Source organism: Ailuropoda melanoleuca, chromosome 16, assembly GCF_002007445.2.
Source record: "Ailuropoda melanoleuca isolate Jingjing chromosome 16, ASM200744v2, whole genome shotgun sequence".
Lineage (NCBI taxonomy): Eukaryota > Metazoa > Chordata > Mammalia > Carnivora > Ursidae > Ailuropoda > Ailuropoda melanoleuca.
Window position 1 is genome coordinate 61,719,140 of NC_048233.1, and position 7,225 is coordinate 61,726,364.

The window sequence follows — 7,225 nt, forward strand, 5'->3', positions numbered from 1 at the left end:
ATATATATTTCAGGTCAGTATAAGAAAGAATTTTCCTTAGAATGTGCTGTCTAGGAAGGTGGTAAATTTCCTGTCTGTGGAGGTGCTTAAAACTGGATGATCAGTGGTCATGGGTATTCTTTGTGGGGGAGAGGGCTACATTCTGAGCACTCGATGGGTATCTCGATTAAGAGTTTGTCCAAATCTCCTTCAACCCTGAGATTCTCTCATTCTAGGAGAGAGAAGAGAAAGCTAAGAAAGAAGTAAGGGATGGAGGGAGGCAGCCATCCTTGTTTCCTTCCTTTTCTCCCTTCCTCCTGTGTGCTGTGGGATTTACTGATGGCCACCACTGGCCCTTAAAACACCTTTGTGCAAATTATAAAATGGAATCCAATGGTATTCATGCTGGGCTGTTGCAATACCACAGTTGCAGGGGACACCAAAGATGGCAGTGTCTTCATGGAAGTCATAAGAAGGACCTACTTCAGGAGTGCCTGGGTGGCACAGTTGGTTAAGGGGCTGACTTTTGGTTTTGGCTCAGGTCATGATCTCAGGATCATGAGATCTAGCCCTGAGTCAGGCTCCACAGTCTGCGTGGAGTCTGCTTAGGATTCTCTCTCTCCCTCTCCCTCTGCCTCTCTCCATTCCCCCCTTCTCAAATAAATAAATTAAAAAAAAAAAAAAGAAGGAACCTCTTCCTCTTGGCTGAGGTGTGGTGAGGAGGGTGAAGACTGAATTTCAGCCCCCACTTGCCTTCCCAGTGGGGCACTCCTGTGTAGTAGATACTCTGCACAATGTACTTCCCAGTGGGGCACTCCTGTGTAGTAGATACTCTGCACAATGTACACAGCGATCTGAGCTTTAACTGGCCTTTCCAGTGTGTGTGTGTGTGTGTGTGTGTGTGTGTGTGTGTGTGTGTATAGATGGGTCTCTTCTCAGAGCATTATCACCTGTTCAGCAGTCTATGTTACAGCGTAGCCCTGTCTGGGTGTCTGGTATTTATGTGTTAAAGGACTCCATGTTTCCCTCTGTTCCTGGCACATGGGGGGAGCCTCAGTATCTCAGCTGGGTCTTTCCTGCCTGTTAAATATCTACAGGACTGAGCACTCTCCAAGCTCCCGGCAGGTTCATTAGTTACCTGAAAATACCTACCTCATCTGTCATCAACACTCAAATGGCCTGCGGGATTTTTCATTTCCACTCCATTTTCCAAACCCTTTCTAGCATTTACCTCCCACATCTGGAATCAATCCTGACCAGAAGCAAAATGCTGAACGGTTGGGCTCCTCCCAGGGCCGCTTTTTCTCCCGAGGAGTGACAAGAATATGTTGTGTATCAGCCATTCTCTTCCCGAGGAAACTGCCATGGCAGAGACAGCGTCCATGCATTCTAATTTGCTCGTATACCCGCTCCGTCTTTACTTGTTTAAGCAAAATATTTAGTTTAACATCTGCAGTCATTAGAGCCTAAAAACACCAAATTTTAAAACTAGATTTATTTGAGTTGTAAATTGTGAGAATCCTTTAAAAACACCTCAGCTCGTTATCCTTTTATCTGTCTCTGTAGCAAAGATTTGAGATGGAGGCTTAAGAAAACATCTCTGACTTTCAAGTCTCCTGTCGCTGCCCCCGACACTGTTTCTGTCTGTCCAACACCCACTCTAGGGAGAAAAAAAGACAATCAGTTTGCCAATTACAAGGAATTCAATTTCAAGAGTGACTTAAACATTCGATTTTATGCTTTTTTTTTTCTTTTTCCTTTTCTAGGTAGTTTGGAGGCCAACTTCACAGACTTCTAGAATTCCTTTCAGGGGGCAACTGTCAGATCTCTGTGAAGGAACAATAGTTAATTTAAATTTTTCTTTCTTTTTTGGGGAAAGGAGGGTAGGACTGAACAGGAAAGGTGACCTCAAGATACTCAATTCCAAACATCTTTCTCTGGGAATACCTTCATGAAAAAAAAATTAGTAATAATGAAAACTGCTTTCTGACAGCCTCTAAGAAAATACGTGTATGTAGATGAAAAAAGTCCCTCCCTTGATTAGGGAAACTGCATTATTTTAGGAATACAGCACATCCTCTCCTTAATTTCAAATAACCAAAAGACTTTTTTTTTGTAGTGCTGGAGGAAGTGCAGTGAGAAAACTCCAAGATATAGCCCTCAGCACCTGTGGGGAGATTATCTAGGCTGATCTGAAGTAAAATATTTCTGTAGCTAATACCAAGTTACAAAACAGAAGAGAGAAAATAATGAAAGGCAATCACAGAAAGCTAGCAGAGGCCATGAATCTAGGCATTTTGCTTGGCTTTCTTTAAGGTCAATAATTGAACCATGAAAAGATTTTTAAACAGACCGCGTTGTACCCAATTTTGAAGTGCCTATCCCATGCCCGTCACCCCGTCACCACGCGAAGCGTCCACCACGCAGCCTAGCACACGCACTAGGCACCGCGGGGAATGCAAATGAACCACCAGCCCTTTTTTACTCAATTGGGCAACGCAATGGTGAAACTCCTGAGAAAGCAAATCCAACCTCCGGATCCAGGGAACAAAAAACAATGTGAACAGTAAGCTCTTTGAAAAGAAAACTGCTTCCCTATGGTAGAAAATAAGGGGGAAGGGGGCCTATGCAGGGAGCCCAGCAAGCAGGGAAGGTGGGCCCTAGGGAGTGTGATATTACACAGGAACATAATGGGGTTGACTGCATACTTGTCTAATTACTGGAGCTATTAAAATCTCTGTAATTTAGATTCAGGCAAAAAAAAAAAAAAGGCTTGTATAAATGCACACACATGCTCCTGATTGAATTTTATGAATCCACCCCTCTTGATTCTAAAAGGATACCATCCTGCTGTGTCCATGTGGCTGCTAAGCCCGAATGACCTTCCCCCCCCACCCCGGCCCTGCCTCCGGCCCCAGACTAGTGTACTCTGTTACTGTAATAAGCACTTAGGTTAGATAAGGCACTGGGTGACGGGATCATCTGTGTCGAAGCCGAATTATAATGCCTCGGTCAACGGATTTAATCTAAACCAAATGCTTTGGGATTCTGTAAGCTCAGGGAACAGAAGAAAATATAAGTTTTATATTTGCCCAAGTTCAAACAGAGAGCAGACGGAGACATTTCAGAAGCTCAGAGAGTGGTAGCAAAAAATATGTCGTTTCTCCCGTGTTCAATCAAAGGAATAAATAAGGTATACTTTGTATTCACGTCTTTTTTCTCTCTCTCTCCTGTGCATTTTGTTTTCTCTTGACACAAAGGAGGGTTATCTGCCTAACGCCAAACTGAACTTGATTAAATACTTAGTACATAGTAGGTGTTCAATAAATAAATACTTCCTGAATGAGTGAATGGGCAATGGTTAGTATAGGGGTTTAGCGCCCATGCTTTCAGCATCAGGCTTCGCTCAGCTCTTCCTTAGCTGTGAGACCACAGGCAGTTTACTTAACATCAGTGCCTTAGTTTCCAGATCTGCAAAATGAAGCTAATAATACTTGTGAGGACTAAATAGATTAATAAATGTCAAGAATTAGCATACGGCCTGATACATAGAGGGTAGCTTCCAAGATAACATTTATTGCCTTTGGCACCTGTATTCCTACCCACTGGGCAACACTTCCCCTCCTGACAATCTTGGTGGCAATGATGGGGCTGGTGGCAGTGATGACAATTTCCTGAGGCCCCAAGAGAGAGAAATATAAATTCAATAACATTTCAAAAGACATCTCAAAATTTGTTACCCTTTGCCCCTGTCAGAAGCCAGCATATCTCTAACAGCTGAGAGTCTTCGGCTGAATGAGATGACATTTTCTAGTCTACATTCAAGATACAAGAGAGAATAGGTGAATTTCCCCAGATCACATAGCTTGATGAGGATAGCAGACAATTCCTAATTTACTAACTCCAAGTCTACTGCTCTCTTCCCCAAACTCTTTCAAAGAGTGCTTCCCAAAGTAGCAAATTACAGTTATTATCCACTGCAAGCGATTTTTTAAATATTACCATTCACTTATTTATTCACTCAACAAATATGTTTTGACACCTATATGCATTTAAATATCCATTTGTCCAGCTGCTTTCCACCCATTTACCCAGTGTCCTTTCCTTCATAAGGCTTATCACTAGTTGTTATCCTACCTATTTTTTGTTTCTTTTTTTATTGACTGTGCATCTTCAATAAGTCAGTAAGGTCCATGAGAACTAAGACTCTTTTTCATTCAGCATTATAGCCCCAGCACCCAAAACAGTGTTAGCATATCACAGAAATTCCATAAATATATGTTATATGAATAAATGATGCCAATTTCCTCTAGATTTGGGGTATTCCTTGCTTTTCAAATTCTTGAGTAAACCACAATCATGTAAAAGTGTGCTATCAGCACCTCTTTAAAATAACTTTGCTAACTTTCAACTGAAGCATCCGCACCCCCCTCCACTACTGAGGATCAGAAGGTCCCTTCTCCCCAACTTATAAGGATGTCACATAACCCCTCCCCTACCAGCTATAAGGCAGTTCTGAAATGTCTTAGGTTGTACATATGAATTAGAGAAAGCTTGTAATTTTGATGCATTAAGGCCTAAGGTGTGATGGTCTCTCACTTCTAGCATCTGAACACTCCCCTTCTTCATTTCAGCATTAACATTCTATAAAATAAAATAGTTGATTTTGAATTTTAAGTCTGTGATCTCTTTCTTTCCCCTACAATAGTACAATGGCACTTACTTCTTTTATATCGACATGATATGCCTAATTTGAAGACTATTCCCTAAGAAAAATGTTTGTCTATGCTTTATCTCATCTGATGCTAAGAACAACTTTTGGGGGGTTGAAGGAAATATTAGTACTCTCATTTCACTGTTGAGAAAAATAGATATGTCCCATGGGTAGTAAGAAGCACAGCCAGGGTTGAAACACGACTCTGCATTTGGTATTTAATAAAGATTTTAATGAGCACCTACTGTGTTCCAGGCACCATGCTGGGCTCTGGGAACAAAGCAGAGAACAGACAGAGCAGCTTTAGAGGGTATCTTGGACTCCTAAATCTAGACCTTTTTGAATCTGAGAACTCTAGCCAAGGACAGTGACATTAAACCATAACCCAATATATTTTTCATATAAAAATTTAACAGTTTTAAGGACATTTGTAAACAATACCTCAAAGAGAGTTAAAAGGCATTTTTAACATCATTTCTGACTGAGGGTACAGTTAGTTTTAAGTAAATTAACTGAAGTACTGTTGTAACATGACTTGGGATGAAATGATAGGAAAGTTATCTGCACGTTTGGAAACATCACGATCTTCTGTATACGTGCACTGACAGCACAGCAGTGGAGCTGGCTGGGCATTCCAATCCCAGGTAGCCTGTTTCTCTGCGGCCAGGGAGTCGTGATTTCCAGGCAGTCTCCAGACATCCGAGGTCACTCCTTGTGGAGGTTCCACTCAGGGCTGCCAGGCCTGTCAGTGATCCCTATTATTCTCCTGACAGACAAAAGAGAAATAGTGTGTATTCCCTTCTGCCTATAAGAGTAGCAAGTAAAATGGCCTTGTGATTGTAAGAAATGTCGACTTAATTAGCTTTTTTTCTTCCAGGTAATAAGTGTTTTCTCCAAGGAATGTCCCAAATTAACAACACTGAAGTTTATATTTCCTTCCCTTTTCCCATTTAAGATTCATAGATGCAAAAATGGTACTCAAAGATGATAAGAAATCTTCATGGTTTATTGTTTTTGAATATAACAACATTACCACAGTGAAAGTTAGAATCCGCTTCAGCTGACATGTTTTTTTAAATCTTCCATTGAGAGGTATGGATCCTATGCCCTAAACCTTAAAGAGTATTGAAATCAGAAATATCTTCCCTTATATCAGAAGTTCTTTATGTGAAAGTTTGCAGATGCTTTTCAGGTAGGTCTGAGAACTCCATGAAATGGTATGAAAAAAAAAACAAAACCCTTTGTTTTGTATGTGCATTTTGGAAGCTTCTGGTTTTTCAAAAGAGTCTCAGAAGCAGCATATGAACCAAAACTCTTTGAAAGCTCCTTTACAAAGTCTATCGAGGTTTTAAGTGTTGTCAATTAATATATAAGTAATTTCACATCATTTTAAGATTTTTTCGGGGCGTCTGTCCGGCTCCGTCNTGGGGCATCTGTCCGGCTCTGTCGGTAGAGCACGTGACTCTTGATCTTGGGGTTGTGAGTTCAAGCCCCACATTGAGTGTAGAGGTTACTTAAAAATAAAATCTTTTTTGGGGGCGCCTGGGTGGCACAGCGGTTAAGCGTCTGCCTTCGGCTCAGGGCGTGATCCCAGCGTTCTGGGATCGAGCCCCACATCAGGCTCTTCTGCTATGAGCCTGCTTCTTCCTCTCGCACTCCCCCTGCTTGTGTTCCCTCTCTCACTGGCTGTCTCTATCTCTGTCAAATAAATAAAAAATCTTCANCTTTTATATCGAGATCATATGCCTAATTTGAAGACTATTCCCTAAGAAAAATGTTTGTCTATGCTTTATCTCATCTGATGCTAAGAACNAAATCTTCATAAAAAAAAAGATTAAAAAAAAAAATAAAATCTTTTTTAAGAAAAAGATTTTTTTTTAAACTTGCATTTTAAACCAAAATGTATAATCATCAAAGATATGTTTTGAGAATATAAGATGCCTAGTTTACACCATCACATTTATTTTGTTTGTGTAATTTTGAGAAGTGTTTCTTGCCCCTGAAAAGCAGAAAGGTCTATCCAACTATAACTCGATTTAATTTGACTCTGAGGATATAGCTCCTGAACAGCTGACTGAAATGAAATTCTATAAAGCAGATCTTCTATCCCCACTGTCCTGTTGTAATTTCAGCCTGTGGTCCAGCACAAGAGCGGAGGGTGGCTTCGCCTCACCTTCCCGTAACCTTTTTCTGGCACTGGGACTGCTGGATTCACACGGAGTCTTTATGGGCAGAGCCCTGTCCCGAGTAAACAAAAAACAAGGGTCTCTGCCCTCCAGGCACTTGCTATCTAGTGGGGAGACAAAACATGTGTTCAATATATATGCAACTTTTTCCAACAGGCCTCTCTGTAGACTGGAAAAACTAGATAATAGATACAAGATTTCACTAGAATATGAAGTCTCTATGGCTAATGCTGCATTTGACTATTATATGCCTTCTTATTAATTTATAAATAACTTGTAGTGTTGGTAATTCTTCAAAATCAGTCCGTGAAAAATCCAGTTATTTTGAAAGATAAATTTTAAGACT